A 16587-nucleotide genomic window follows, 5' to 3' on the forward strand; every position below is an offset into this window, starting at 1 on the left:
CTAAAGGACACGAGGCTCTTAACTCTGAAACCCCTTGCTTTCATCCAAACATTCTAACAGCATATTTTTGTGGCTTAGTTTCTTTTGGTTTTATTTTATGACATAGAAAAAGTTAGATGCTTATTTGATGCACAAAAACGTTGCTACATGCCTTCATTTCCAGGCTAGGATGGGTTTCCATATGAAAAAATCTATATACAAAAATCAAACAAACAAAAAAAACCCCAAAAAACCAAAACAAAAAAAACCCCAAAAAACCAAAAAAACCCCAACTTTTGCATGTCATTTTGGGCCCAAAGAGATGTGGTCAGACAATGGAAATGAGGTGGTTCTAGACTAAAGTCTTGGCAGAACACATTAATGAAAGCTGATTTACATGTTAATAACTTGCAGCAATGATTTTCCTTTCCTAAGTGTGTTAATTTCCCTACTTATCCCTCAGCATAGTTTTTAAGATGCTATGAAGATTGGTGTTATCAGCCCTCCCAGGACGGGCAGATAACAGGTTTTTCTCTCTGTGGCTGTCAGATTACAGTGAAACTGGCTTTTCTGTTAATAACACAGGCGTGGTTATATGAAGTCAGGTCCCATGCAGAATACTCTCTCAAAACTGGACAAATCATTCTTAGCTTCTATATCTATCCTTTAAGGTCTGGGCAGATGGCCTCAGGATGTATAACTGTGAATGAATTGCAGAGCATATGGAAATATGCTCTACATGTTGACTTAGAAAGAGGCAACTCATGTTAAAACAGCAACACCTCATAGAAAATTATTTTCTTAGGCATATTTTCTGTGTCATGTCCCAGCCATGACCAGCCCCTAAACAGATAACCACAGCAGTCAGCACCTCTATGGCCTTGGGGACAGGACCTACATGTCTTCTTCTACAGAAAAATGTTCCAGCTTGCTTCAAGCACTTCTTGCACCCATGGCCAGATTTCATTCTCTGCAGAAAGGATTTTCCATTCAAGAAACCCCACCTGAAATTCCCAGCCTCCCAGGGGCTCCCCAAGGTAGGCACCTTCACAGTATCTTAACCTGCAGTAACCCTTTAGGGGCATAAAGCAGCCCTAGATAATGGTGCATGGCTTGAAGGAATGCCTGTTCTAATTATTCATTACATAATAAGTGTCAATTCAGTAATATAACTGAAACACTGATTTATGTTATAAATTGGCATCTGCATTTCATAAATAGTTTCATTTTAATGGCTTATAATTGCTACATATCTGCAAGTTATACAGTGCAAAAAATGCTGAACTGGATCCAAAATATGTTGGCATGCATGCAATTAGTGAAAATGGGGAGAAAACCCAGAGCAAATATTTAATTTAGTATTTGCAGCACTGTAGTGTTATCAGCCTGCACAAATGCTCTAATTGTCATGTGAAAAAAGACCAAAGAAAAGTGTTCTGGAAATGGAAAATACATCTCATATGTCATGGCCTAATCCATCAGTCACTGGATTCACATGTAATCTTTGCCCAGCTGAAGTCAATGGTGTTAGTTATCAAATTGGGCTGACAGGGCTGAATGGAAGTGATAAAAAATGAAAACCTTTTAATGAGAATTTTTTAGTCCCTGGGCCTGATCCTGTCAGTATTTTCTATTGGACGTGCTGCTGAGTTTGCTCTCGTTCTGCCCGTTTGGAAGAGCTGGCAACACAACTGTGCACTTCACAAACCCAAATGTGACAACCCAGAGGACAGCAGCCTGAGCAGCCCTGCCTGTCACACACCTGCAGCCCAGCACCATCTCCCTTCCTGACAGTCATGCCAAGGACATGTCCACCTGGAGGTTTGCCCATCACGTTTCCTTTGGAGCTGGTGTCCCTGCTGCAGAGGGGATGCTCGTGGGGGAGCATCACTGCACTGTCCCACCTGAAGCTCTTCCCTGGTACACACAGCAGTGTTACATTGCCCAGAGGATTTTAGTCTGGTTGAAGTCTTGCTGTTCATGTAATTTATTGTGATTGTTAAACAGAAGCACTTTTATGTCAAAGCAGAAATCACTAGGTGCTTACAGTTTCTTTTAGCAACTTTCAAAGGGTGAGAGTGCCAGTGAAGCCCTGCCCACTGATGTTCTCCCTTGCTCACCTCTCTGATGCACGGCTTCTGTCCCTACCTCATGCTGCTGCTCCCACGGCAAAGTCTGCTCTAATCACAGCCCCGAGTTAAAAACAACCTCTCTCCATCCCTTGGAGGTGTGTTTCCAACCTGGGCTACGTTAATGATTCAGCCACTCTGCCAGATGTCTGGCATGGCCAAAGCAGGGTGAAGGTTGTGGTGGGAGCAGAAAGGAGCAGGCAGGGTTGGACATGTTTTGTCATCTCAGAGTGATGCTATCATGGTCTCCTTCAAGTTTTCACAACAGGGTGAATCAATGGGAATAATCTCAGCAGTGTTTTTTGTGTTGGGCTTTTAAAATCTCTTTTTTTCTTCTAGTCTTATGGAGTAGGAAAATTCCTCCATGTTATATACAGAAGAGAAGAAGGTGCTGAGAATATGTAACCCCACTGATCTTGGTGTTTGATTCCTCCAGGATCCTTCTGCCATGGTGGATGCTGTAGCTCCTCCCCACTGTAAATTGCAGCACTGTCTTGGGTTCGTGTGGGCTTCTCTCCCAGCTGTTTTAGGGGCTGAGTACCCTCCCCACACTAACCTGTTTGGACAGCAAACATGCTGATGAAAAAATATTAAAATGTGAGCACACTTGGGAATAAAAACTATGGACGTTTTCCATAGGAGAGGGGTATCACTTTTTGTGAGATGTATTTTAAGAGCATCCACAGGAGTATTTTTTGAAAGCCATATGCTACTTATTCACATGCGTATGACAGAACTCATATATGAGGAGGGATACAGAACACAAACGTAGGTGTTGCACATTTCATATGTGCATATGTTCCTAGCCTATTCCCAAATTCGGTTTCTGAAATACTTCATTACATGTACACCATTTTCAGGTTCAGTATTTGGTTACCTCTGGCTTAAGAAAAATTCACTAAGTTTATGATTAACTTATTAAAAAAATATATGGAATCTAAAACTTTTTTTTGCTGGCAGAATTACAGTAGTAGTTTTTATAAGAAAATTATGTCAAAGTATGACCAAATATTCAAGATTATTTAATTAATCTTTATATGAGTTGGGGCATCACCCGATTGGAACACTGTAAAAAAATACAAGCTCACCCTCTTTCATCTCCTTTGTACTTCATTTCCTTTCCCTGGTGATCACAACTCATGAATTCCAGGAAACTCCAGCTCATCTGCAAGTTGATAGCATTTACTATTCTTAATTGGCAAAAAAATTGACCCTCATCCTACCAGGACTAAAGCAGAGTGTGAATCACTAATAAGATGTAACTGAGACTTACTGAAACTCCTAACACATTTATAGCAGTCTCAGGGAATGTAAGGGATGAGGCTACTGGAGCAGCAGTGAACTGGCAGCCCGTGTGGAGCAGCCAAAGCAGAGGGGTCCTGGCCACGGAGCTGCACCACAGAGCAAATCCTCAGCCTTGTGCTCAGCAAGTGATGCTCAGCCACTCCTCTGCTGTTGCTCTCAGACAAAAATGCCTTCCAAGGGCTTGCAAGGGAAAAGTTACTGACAGGAAGAGCAAGTGCTTGAGACAATTGTCTTTTGGTTGCTCACAGTATTACCCAGAAAGCTGCAGGCAATCAGCCAAGATAAGCAGGCGACTGCCAGGAGAGAACACATTTTTTAATTCACAGCTTCCTCAGATGTAGCTATTTTTGACCACATTTAGACTGTAATTATTGTATTCATTTAGTTACAGATTTCAGCTTTTAAATTGTCAGCCCTCAGAAAAGCTTAATGAGCTACAGAAGGACATAAACTTTGTGCTTTTCCACCGGTGAAGCAAAGCAGAAAGTAGACAAATCAATGGTTTGAGCATCTCTGCAATTATACTACTTCTTAGCTCATGAAGACAGACCTCTGTCTTCCAGACGTTGTTTGTTTATTAGCATTAAAAGTTGAAGAAAACTTTAATCCTCCATGGAATATTATCACGGTGCTTTGCAGGATCTTGCTCTAATTCTGGTCAAAGGCTCAGTACTCTCAACTCCATGGAAAATACTTAGCATGTATTTGAATGCTACATTAGATGGAAAGACAAGAGAAATTACTCTTACAGTCATAAGTAGAAAATAAATTCACTGTACTAAGGAAGGTGGTTTAAAATAAACAATGTACTTTTTTAGATGAAATATTTTTAACCCTTAATTGATAATAAATTACATAATGAGATCCTCTGCTCCCTACAGAAAAAACACAAGTAGCTTTTCTGTGGTGAAAAAAATGCAAAAAGTTTAAAGGCAGTTACTGAATGTAAAATACAGTAAATAAGTAATGCACCTCTTTAAACTGAAAAGAAAAACAAAAAGTTTGGAACAACTTGTCAGAGAAGAAAAATAAGGAGTAGTGCTTCATGCCAATACAAATGTGAGTTAGAAAGAGAACAGCTGATAGGAACACTTCATCATAAAAGAAAAGAGAACAAAATAGAACAAATCTTTAAACAATTTTTAACTTTCCTCCTTTTTTCCAAGCAAGAATTATACCCAAGAACAATCTTAGTATGAGCATTACTTGTCTGTATTTATGATGTTAAACTACACTTCATAGATCAGTTAAACCAGCATTACTTGCACATGGAATGACTCTGGATAGCAAAGGGACTCCATCATGAATCTGTTACTGAGATGTTCATTTAATTCAAATAGGAAGGGCAAGAGGAAAAGCCTGGCTGGCAGATTTATTGATTACATTTCACCAATGACCAGCAAAAGGCAAGCACTCTGAAAATCCCCAAAGGTGATCATTAGTACTGAGTAACTGTCACTAAACATTAGCACCATCAGCAGACTGGAACTAAAAGAAAGTGTGATGCTTTAAATGTGAGGCCCAAGAGGGATTGCCTGTGGTCCAAGGAAAAAATGGGACATCTTACATCAGGGCACCTGTGCTTGAGACAAATGAAATGCTTTATATATATATAAAATACATGTAATGCATATATAAATTCATGTGTATATAGAGAGACATAAAATTGGTCTAGCATAGTCAGGCAAATTGGGCAGGTCTCCCTACTATAAAACATAAAATTAATGTGTCAAGCTAATTTCGCGGTCCACTTGCCTGGAGCTGATTAGGACCAAATTAAACTTGGTCCTAATCAGCCTGAGTGCTTTGCAGGTAGTACAGAAATCCATGGGATATGCTTATTACTGTAAAAGCACGTGCATATTATCTGCAAAAGCAGTGTAAGAACAGGTTTACCCGAATAATATGTGGTTTCACACTTTCTAATGTATTGTTAGCTCTCCTGTTTTTGGTGGATTTTTATTTGAAAGTCCCACATTTCCACTGCACAGCAGAATCAGACATCAAACAAATGATTTTTTATTTTTCGCACTTGAATTTGATCTTATGATCCTTGACTTGGCCAAAGGAGCACTTTCTGCATCTGAGACAATGAATTTAGGTTTTACAGGAAGAAAAAGTATATGAAGGGTTTTGCCACTTCCCATTAGCTATCTCCTCCTTTTTTTTTTATCATCACATCCTGTGATTCCCATACGTGTGCTTTTGTTCCATGGGGAACAGCAGGAACAATACCTTTTGTACTGCTGGCAGACAACTGCTTCTGATACAGATACACTGCTGCCTTTTGTGCACTTGAAGCATGGCCTCCTCCAGGAAAAAGAGCCCATTTGAATTCCACCCTCTTGGTCAGTCTAAAGCCCTGCTCCAAACACAATATCCCAACAGAGAAAGTTATTTCCTGCAGTGACCCAGCACCAGCCCCTTTCATCTCGGGGCCACAGCAACAAAAGCAGGATGCTGTTAAAGGTCCCTCCTCCCCCAGTGGTACCTGGCAGTCACAGCAGAAAACAGGAGACATGGGAATGGGCTCTGGGGATGCACATTCACCAAGAGCATCTAACCACACCTTGTGACTCTGCATGAACAGGAACAGAGCCACTCCATCATGCTACACACAGGGCTGTCTGCAGTCTGGAATCCACTGAGCACTGAGGGTGAGAATTTCATGACCTTGAGAGACTCGTGTCTCATGAAGCAAATCTCAACACTAAAACTTGAAATTAAGTGTATGGCCTTTAAATAGGCATCTTCCATAAAACAGTGTCTGAAGCAGCAAAGGAAGATGAGCTTTGGGAAGGCTCAAATTAGTACAACGAAGAAAGAAAGCCAGAAGTATGGTTTCTGCCTGCAGCACGGGATACTGCATCAGGGGGTGAGGATTCAGATTTGCTGCTCTTTACTGAGGTCACTTGAGGGCCTTCTGCTTCCATTGTCCCAGTTCCTGCTGCAAGGACAGTCTGGTCATCCCTGACCTGGATGACAAGTTCTGGATGAGAGACTCCTGCCTGAGCGGACACTCCTCCAATCTTTCTGGTAAACTTTATGGACAGTTTACACATCAAACAGGACTCTGCCAGAAATAAATTCTTTAAAATCAAGTTAACAGTGAAGATAAGATTAGAGTAACAAAAATGGAGGAATTTTTGGAGCAGCTCTGCAAGGTCCAGCTCAGTTGTCTCCAGGTGTCTCATAATCCATTTTCCAATTCCAAGCTGTATTTCTAGGCTTCCATCCCTAGACAGATGGATGAGAAACAGCTTTACAAAATGCTTACTCTATGCCAGAACCTGCTTTTTCCTCTCCAGAACCTATTAATTTTGTACCTGTCTCAAAGAGTTAAGGTTGAAAAAAAGGACCACTGGCTCAAAAAAATATGCAACAAAGGTATCTCCATTTGATCATCTTTTATTTCAATATGTTTGACAGCACCTCATCTCATCATTTAGGTGATGTTCTTAAACTGTGACATTTTCACTCAATTTTAGAAACGTTATTTCTGAATAATGAACTCATGTTTATAATTGGGATAACCTTAAAGAAAAAAAATTAACTTTTCAACACTTTTCCATGTCTTCTCCCCCTATTTCCATATTCCATAACGACATTGGCAATTATTATTTAAGTCAAAAGGGAAAAGTAAAATAATTTACATCATCCATCACAGCTCCCTTGCATGAATAAATTACAAGACACCATGGCAAATCAATCGTGGGGAAAAGAACAATCTGCATCAAACACTGTATTTGTGTGCATAATCTTTTTAATATTTCCTGACCTCGTATATCAAACCAGCAGATTGAATTCTGTGAACTTTAAGTAATACAAAGCTGTTTATCCCAAAGTCCTATGGGGAAGCTCTAACTTAATCAGTTAAATTCAGGACACAGCCACAGGAACAAAGAGAACAGACCTAACTCAGCAAAAGTTACCAAACCTATTTGCCATTCAACTTAGTTTGCAGAGTCAGTAAGGTTTTAATACAAGAATCATCTCCTAAGATGACTCTTTATGCAAGAGGACCTGGTTACTCACACTCCAGCAGTGGTGCCTGAGGATTTGTCAGCAATTGCCAAGAGACCTTTCATTCACAGAATATCCATAGAATATTTGCAGTTGGATCCACAAGGATCGAGTCCAGCTATTAAGTAAATGGCCCATACAGGGTTCAAAGCCACAAGCTTGGTGTTATTTGCACCATGCTCTTGACTAGCTGAGCTAATCTCAGGAGCACCTTTGCCTTCTTTAGGAAAAAAAAAATTAAGCAGCCTATCTGCTCTTCCCTTTTGGAAGAGATATGTTTACCTTATTGTCAGTCTCAGCTAACAGGACAAGGAGAAGTTGTCCAGGATGACCCTTTGCCTTTTTGCTTTTAGAGACTGCCAGTGCTCCAGGGCAGGAAGGCATTGGATGGGAGAAAGGATATGAATGAACTTGCCTTAAAAAAGATAAAAACCAAGTATTCAGTCTGAATTGTCCAAGGGAAACACATTTCCTATTTGTGAGGAGCACCTATATGAAGAATGAATGTGTGAATCTGAATTACTGCAGTTCACGTCAGGGTTTCCAGAAAACTTAGTGAAGCAAAAGCCTCCACAACAGTGGTCTCTCCATCATGCAGAAAGTTTGTGTGCCAAGACAAGCTTGCTCTACTGCATAAGTAGGAGCTGCACTCATCTACTCTCTGCAAATGTGTCATTCTCTAGGGAACAGATCTTAGATGCTAAAACTTTAGCAGGACTCTTGGCTGTCTTTCCTAAGGGATGCAGCGTATGCCTGCCCTCCTGCTGAACAATCACTTAGCATCTTCTAACATCTACATATCCACTCTTATTTTTTCCCACAGTTAAATCCTCCCTTACAACCTCCTGCTTAAGGGTCACAGCTCTATAGAGACTGGTATTAAGAGGATTCAAGCAGGTAGACTGAAAAAGAGATAGACCTTAGAGTTAACTTTGATAGGTTCTGCACATATCCATGATCTATCCATGCTTCAGAGTTTTCCTGAGTGATGACAATAAATGGAGACCTAAAAGAAAAATGACCTAGTCCTGTTTCACAGATGAAGGAGTGCAACACTGTAAGTAGTAATGGCTGATTGACTTGCTCAAAATCATAAAGAAAGTCTTCAGCACATAAAAATTTAAATTCAGACCACTTACACTTATGGTAAAATATTTTGGTTTAGGGCTTTGGTGGATTTCCAGGGGTAGAAGAAAACCTGATTTTTCTTTAACCCTGGGGAGAAAAAAGAATTTATAAAACTCACAAAGTCTTAGCAATAGATACAGAATTGCCTATTGTGGAAAGAGTCACAGCATTACCATTTATTCAAAAATTTTTACCTCTTTTCAATCTAATTTCCTTACTTTTTCTGCGTGTTGAACGCACATTATAAATGTTATGCCCCTGTCTCACTTCCCTGCTTGATTTTCCTTCCTCTCAGATGAACTAAGTGTCCTAAATTTAATTTACCCCCTTACAAATTGGCTGCCCTTTCATGTCAGGCGCGAAAACGCCCACTCAGCATAGCCTGAAAGGAACCTGTCTGTGGTGGGGAGGGAAGAGCCGAGGTGCTGCTTTAACTGACTAAATTAAATACAGCTGGAGCTGGGAGCAGCTGGCAGGTTTGATTTGGATGTAGGATGCTGTGAGATAGCGATAAGTGAGTGCTCAGGACCAAAGGGAATTAAAAGGCTGTACTTGGGTTTAATGGAGTCACTCTCTCTGTGGCGCATCCATTAAGGACGCCGTGCTGGCACATGGAGGTGCCTGCTCCACTTACCCTGCAAAAGGCCAGCTTCAAATGAGCCTTGGGCTCCAAAGGACATGAGCACGAGGCTCTGGAGGAAGGCAGAAGGAGAGAGACCCTTGCTTTGCTGTCCTTAGCCACCTCAGAGCCCTTTAAATGAAGGGACAGCTTCTGCCAGCTCAGAGGTTCAAGAGGTGGTTCAGAGAGAGCAAGAAAAATCACGTTACCCTGAATGAGAAATCTGTCTCTCTCTATTAAAGAATTCCTTAAAACTTGTAATGAGAAAAATTACAGAAAACATTTTTTCCCACCCATTTTCCAGGTTATTTAGTAGTGTATTAGACAGCAGTTTGCATGTAGCCTGTATTCCCTTTCTCTCTTCTGGTATTAGTATTTCTCTTGTTCACGTAAGCTCTTCCCTGAGGAACAATGAAGATGGGAAAACATTTTTAAAGATTATGATTCAACTATAAAACCTCTATTTGTCAGTGTCACCAACAGGCAGGTGTAATGCCTGAAAGTGTCTTTCAACTCTACTTTCTAATGGGACTAAAAATGTAAATGAAACATTGATTTCATAATTAGTACCACAGATTTGACACTTGTCTGCCTCTGGTAACGAGGAGAACTTTCCGTACGTTTGCAAAATACTGTGAAACCTCCTCAAGGAAGATGTTGCAGAAGTAAAAAGCTGTGACTGGGTGTTGTAATATGTTATATTTCAAATAAGCTACTCAGCAAGACACCTCTGCAGGCAGAACAGGCTAAATATTCAATTTTAAGGCTTTTTATTATATTTATTTTAAATTTATGAATTATTCTGTATCTGCAGAATTTAAATTTTATGTGTTGTAGCATGGAAATATTGGTCACTAGATGCCAACAGTGTTTATTAACATAAGCAATACCCCTGAATGTCACAATTTCGACCTAATATTAGTTAGAACACTGAACACTAGAATAATTATCATGACTATGAATCTGACAAGCCCCATTTCCAAAAAGCAGTCATTACAGAATCCTTTGTCTTTTGCTCAGTTCAAAGCTAATCTTTTTTTTTCTCTTGTGTATATATGGCAATCTAACTTATGTGGTAAAACAACGCAAGAACATGTAAATATGTTTGTTTCCTCATGCACAGAGATGCATATATATGAATAATTTTCAGTAAATTATGTGCCAAGGAAAAAAGAGAAATTGTTTTCAATAATATTTACTGATTCTGAACAGAGAAAAAAATGTATTGGGTTGGATAAGCGTCACATAATTTGACTGATTATTGATTCCAAAAGGAAAACACCAAGTCACATGAGACTGTGCATGTAGTACGGGCAAAACCAAGAGAGATTGACATTAAAGAAAAGAAAGAAAATATCCCTCCAAAGATGATGACTTGCCAAGCAAATTCAGACCTCCTCTTCACCTTTAATTTATTTTATCTGATAGTTTTTCATTTGTCCTTTCTTGGAGGTGAGGTCATTACTACTCTGCATTACAACTGCAGCCAGTAATCACAGCTGTAATCAAGATCCCATTGTGTCAAAAACCATTGTGGAAAAAGACACTTTCACCAAAAATGTCTTGGAAAATGTCAGCTGTATGAATAGGAACTAAATGCTTTAGTTGGTCTACTTGCCTAGGTGAGCAGTACAAAAATTCAGACTGCATTTATGCAATTAGAGATTGCAATTATGCTGTGAAAGACATGATTTCAGCAAAACTTCTTCTTCCTTTAAATTGCCAGGATTATGCCCACTACCACACTGTAACTGGTAAAGTGAGAGACAAAAGTATTGGGAAGGTGTGGCAGTTATCCCTTTGGATGCAATTATTTTAGCCTATAACAAAGATATTTTGTTATGTATCTGCAGGATACTTCTTAATGAAGATTTTATACATCAGTTCTAGAAAATGGTCTTGTTAGATATTTTATCTGTTGCACTTAGACATCAAGATATTTCTGGCTACTGATGACATACTATGCTCCAAAACAATGAAATTATAGTGATGTAAGTATTTTCACTGTAGATCTGTATTAGAAAACAGGAAGAAATGAAAGGCTCTCTGACATTTCATAGTTTATCAGGCTTTTAAATGGCCATTATTTTCCCAACTAATTTCCCATTACAAGTGTCAAGAATTCCCAAGATAGAAAACATGTAATTTTGCTCTACTTCTGTAATCATGACAAAATAAATATCCAAGGAACCTGTGTTGGAAGGGAAAAATGAGAGCAGGTGAACCTGACACTGTTCATCCAGAAATTATTTTCAACACTTGGATACAACATCTTGACACATAAAACTAAACACCGCCTGCAAAATAAGTGACTTTGGCTCTAACTAATTTAGTAAGAGCTGGTGGTATTCAGGATGCATCCAAAACTGCTCACGTCTTTTGAAGCCTGAGGATCTCAAATTAATATACAAGAATTTGAAAATCTGGGCATTAAGAGGGACTTAAATGAAAAATAAATTTGAGAGCTGATGCAGCAAAGGATGTTTTCTTTTCAGAAGCCTGAATATGAATGGGTCTGCATGTTCAGATGTTTTTAGGTATCAAACCTGACCACTACCACTGCTGTGTATTTATTCAGGGCCCTGATGGTGAATTTTTAGCTGAATTACCTGTAATTGAAGGAAACTGTTGACTCCTGTCCTCTCAAGAGGTTCCCAACCCCTCTGGCAGAGCAGAAGGGAGCAGGCACTGGTATCTTCACCATGACAGGCACAGCCACCACAACACTGTGACCATCTGCTACCAAGTGCAGAACACTCTAGTCCTTCTTTTACAACCAAACTAAGGCCCTTGAAACCAAGACTACAGGGAGTGGGTCCTCAGGGGGAACACAGAAATGTGCCTGGAGGAATGGCTTTGGAAGGGAATCACTTCCCACAGCAATCATGGGGTGACACTTTCCCTCTTACCCTGCAGGGCACACCCATTCAGGGCTTTGAAAGGTCACCTTCTCCCACACCATGTGGCCTGTGATGTGCAACTTCCACACTTCTGTTTTCACACCAACACTGAAGGGATCCTGGGACACATCCCACAGACTTTCTTTTGGTTCAGCACTGCTGTTAAGCCTAATCGGCCAACTCAGTGATATAATTACAGATATACTGGTTAAACCTTTGTCTGATTATTTTTATGTTATTTAGCTTATTAAGTATGAACCCTGAAGTATTCTCTAAGAATCTCTGGAATTATTTCCCTCTTTTTTAAAGCCAAAGACTGTCCCACCATAGTCCCACACGACAACTAGTAGCAGTCCTTCTCCACACATTCTCTCTCAGAGCTTCCACAGCAACACAGATGTGCAGGGAAGAATAATAAACTTATGGAACTAATATAGTACACAAAGTAAAATTCAATTAATAAAGCAATATCCAGGAATAGTCCAGTGTAAAACAAACCTCATTTTCCGTAAGAAAAAGAACTACAATTTTCCACAGACACCTCCACAACTACCATACCTTCCTTATATTGGATTAAACTTGATCATAGAAAAAGCAAGCAAACATAGTTAGACTTGAAGTAGAAATTTTTTTTCTGGTGGCATTTCTCTTAATTTCTGCTGAATTATTCTCTGTTCATTTTGGATAGTGTAAATGTTCCACTGAATCTTGTTCTTATCAGTGTTCTTAATATGCTTGCAAGACAACAATAGATTTTCTGCATAGTGTCCGAACATTATTGTCAGATGCAGTTATACATCAGGTGAAAACATGCTGACTTTCGGTTAAGTATTGAAAAACTTTCTAAGCATCTGTTTGTGGTATTGAACAGTTATTCAGCTATCAGAAGTAGTTTTATAACACGTAGCAATTAATATGGAATAATCTATTTCTTTTGTTCATTCTGGAAGTGTTTCACTCCCTCCATTGGCTAAAGTTTTCTGGTGGTATCTTTAGAATCAATTCTTATGTATCATTACTCCTTCAAAGGAACAGTGATACATGTTCTCACTGCAGAAATAATCAGCAGTAACAATGCAATATCAAGTTGCTACCTCTTCAATGAGCCAAGAAATATAACCATTAATTTATTGTACTTTCTTATGTCACAACCAAAAACATCCATTTTTATTTTAATAAAGTGAAATCCATTGAAACTACCTGTAAAGCACACTAATAAGCACTTGATTTAATTTATTAACATTATTTCAATGCTCTTGGTGAACTGCAGACCATGAAGTCTAGCACAGTTTTATAATTCTTAAAAATTACATTAGAAAATATCAAATCATAGTATTCCAATTAGAGAATTACCTGCCATTTTCCTGTTGTTTAATTATACCAATGATAAAATATCAGGAGTGGCCAGGTAGGCAAAGAATATGAAGGCTGAAATTCTGTGAAGTTTAGAGGTGCCGAAGTTTTACTATATTTATGCAAAATACTGAAGGCCAAATTTTTAAGAGGTATTTTGGTGTCTAAAGGTGCACACCACTGAGCTGTGTCTTGTTCAGTTATGCCCTCGTAGTTTAGGATATGTTGAACACACAGTTCTGAAAATATGTCTATGCCATCAGTCTCTTTAGTACCCTATATTATATTATATTATACCCTGTAACCCTATTATACCCTATAACAGCATTATGCTTTGAAACTAAAGCCCTAATGCACCACTTCCATCCCTTTTCCTCTTCCTTTGCATCAACTGCTATTTTCCATTTTTACACAAGCTGTACAAGTGTTCAGTGTGGTGATGTAGTGATGGCCCCAGCTGCCCAGGCAGGATAATGCCCACCTGGAGGGCTGCAGCTCAGCTTGGCTGTGGAACAGCACACCATCACCAGGACACTGCCAGTCTCACAGGTGCCCAGTAGCAGACACACAGATGTTGAGAGCATTTTCTCAGCAGAAACCAGACCCTCAGAGGTCAGGTACAAGCAAAGAGCCCTGACCCACGTGCATGGCTGAAAGCAGCAGGGGCAGCCAAGACAAGCCTTCCTTCCAAGACCACCCTCCCTTCCCAGCCTTCCCTCCTGCTGCCTCCCAGCATGACAGTGGCAGGGAAAATGCACAGCTCACAGGAGTCTAAATTTGAACAGCTGAGCTCAAATGAGAGATTTTTACCTCCTTGGGGTTGCTTTACAAAACTATTTGTCTTTTTTTGTTGAAGAACAAAGCAATGGTGGAACACATCAGAAAGATTTCAAATTAAAACCAATGCTTAAATAATTTTTTTATCAAATCTTGTCCACTGTTCCTTCACTCTGAGACAATTGCTTTTTCATCAGAGATTTATGAACCTCTGAGAAGAAAAGTGTATAGAAATCCTGATAGAGTAGCATTATTACCAAGTTATTTACCTTTTTATATCAACCCTGGTGAACATGCTGCTTTATATTTTAATAGGCTTCTCATTCATTCTGATTCATTCCTGATTACAGTCCATCAGTTTTTTTCTATCTTCTGTATCTTCTGTAAATAAAATGGGAAGTATGTTTGGAATCTGAAATTCACGCACATTTACTTACTTTAGTGAAGCCAAAAATACTTGCCTTAGCAGTCTCATAGCCTCTCAGAGAATGATGCTACATTCACTCACACAATGATGAGATGGGAAAATGGATTAAGCAGTAGCTGGTCACTTTGGGACTGTGAGAAAATGATGGAGCCTCCAGACACCCTGAACACTTTAGGTGCAAAGGGACTGACCCAGTGCCTCTGCTGTCTATTTAGGGGCTTCTCCTGAATAGTCCATCTCCACCCCACTCATAGTTTGCAACCCATAAAAGTTCATATGGACCTTGGCAGATGGGACTATCTCTTGCATAAGGGGTTTTACTCATAAAGTCCCACTGATCCTCCAAACCAACCAGACCAATGCCAGGAAGCTGTATAGTGCAGGACACCTGCTTGTTTCATCCTGACCACAAATATTTTCCTAGATGCACTATATTACTCTCATTTTGGAGAAATAATCATGAATGCATTTATGCACACAGTAGTGTCACTTCTGTCTCAGCAGCCACTCTAAATCAAATGACTGATTTTTTTCTTTTACTCTCTCAGTCACAGTGATCACACTGTCCTGGTGGAACAGGAGCACGATGTAACCCTTTGAAACACCTACATACCAGTTCACTAATTATCCGAAAGCAGCCTTTTTCCTCTGGGACAGCACGAATCCCATTACTATGCATTCATGGAGGAAAGAGAAGTTGCTCTGAATTCGCCATAATTTTTGTTCTGTTTGTGCTCAAGTTGGAGAAAGGTCCCACCTGAGGTCTGAAAACTCCTGGGTGGCCTTTATTGTCTACTGTTTAAGACACCTTTACCACCTGAAAGCTCATCTGGTTCAAACAGATGAGTTCACAGAGCTGGCAAAAAATTTCTACCACAAAAAAATTTTCTACCACTCTGGGAAACATAAGTACTTCCATGCATGAGAAGCAAAAAAGTAGCTGATGTGTGAGGTGACATTCAAAGCACTGCTGCCTCTGCAGAACAGAATTATTATTTTCTGCTGCTGTTCCCTGCATGTGAGTTGAGGCCCTGAGCCAGGCTGCTGTCTGTGGCAGGGAAATAGAAAGAAACATGAACATGTTTTCATGCCTTATAGCTAAATACTGCAAGGCATGGCACATCTCTTTGGAGGTCATGAGCCTCCCCAGCTAGGTCAGACCAAACACCTTTGGGGTTTTCCCCCCTGAGGAGCAAATATGTTTTTTTATGAAATAAATGTCAAAAGAGCTATGGCCTGTTGAAATGTGTTACTGCCTTGTGGGTTATTTTACACTGCCTTTAATTATGCTCCATCTTCATTTGGAAGCCTGATTAGTGCACGGTTCAGTTGAAGCCACATTGCCTGCCCAGCTGTGTGCAGACCCGTGTGTGGGGAGATTTCAGGGATGTGCCAGAGACAGCAGATACTGAACCACACCAGGAGTATCTCACACCTGTACCAGTTTAGTGCCCAGAACAAAAACTAATAGCCTCTTCTGCTTTCAGATCCTGAGATATCCTGACAAACACAGCTTAGATGCTGGAAATCCCATTCTGATTTAAAACTATGCAGTTATGCCAAATCTCTCATTTCTGTTGTCTTATTAAAGGTAAGAGACTTTTATCAGCAGAACTGTGTCATTTAATGCAAAATGAAGACTAACACAGGAATTTAAAGCTGTGGTCGATATATGATGGTGTGCCAGGAACAAAAATATGCAACTCTTTGTCATTAATGTTTAGTTGTCTTATGCCAAGGTAGGGTACATTTTTGTTCATTAATACTGAGCAAACATTTGTTTCAGCTGACTTTATTCCCAGTTAGTGCAACACTCAAGCAGAACAGAACTCTAGATCACTTTCAATCAAACCAGCTTCTTAATATTTATGTTTTTAATGTTAAGGGCAGAATATGCCAGGATTGCTCAAAAAGGACTACAAGGAAAAGAAAGTAATACATTTCTAC

At 39.7% G+C, this 16587-nt stretch overlaps 1 protein-coding gene across 2 annotated transcripts in view; it reads right to left on the reverse strand.

Moving 5' to 3' along the window:
* ADARB2 (adenosine deaminase RNA specific B2 (inactive)) overlaps positions 1-16587 on the reverse strand; it is a 302737-nt gene that overhangs the window by 197054 nt on the left and 89096 nt on the right. The window lies entirely within an intron of this gene.

Source organism: Sturnus vulgaris, chromosome 1 (assembly GCF_052056855.1).
Source record: "Sturnus vulgaris isolate bStuVul1 chromosome 1, bStuVul1.hap1, whole genome shotgun sequence".
Classification (NCBI taxonomy): Eukaryota; Metazoa; Chordata; class Aves; order Passeriformes; family Sturnidae; genus Sturnus; species Sturnus vulgaris.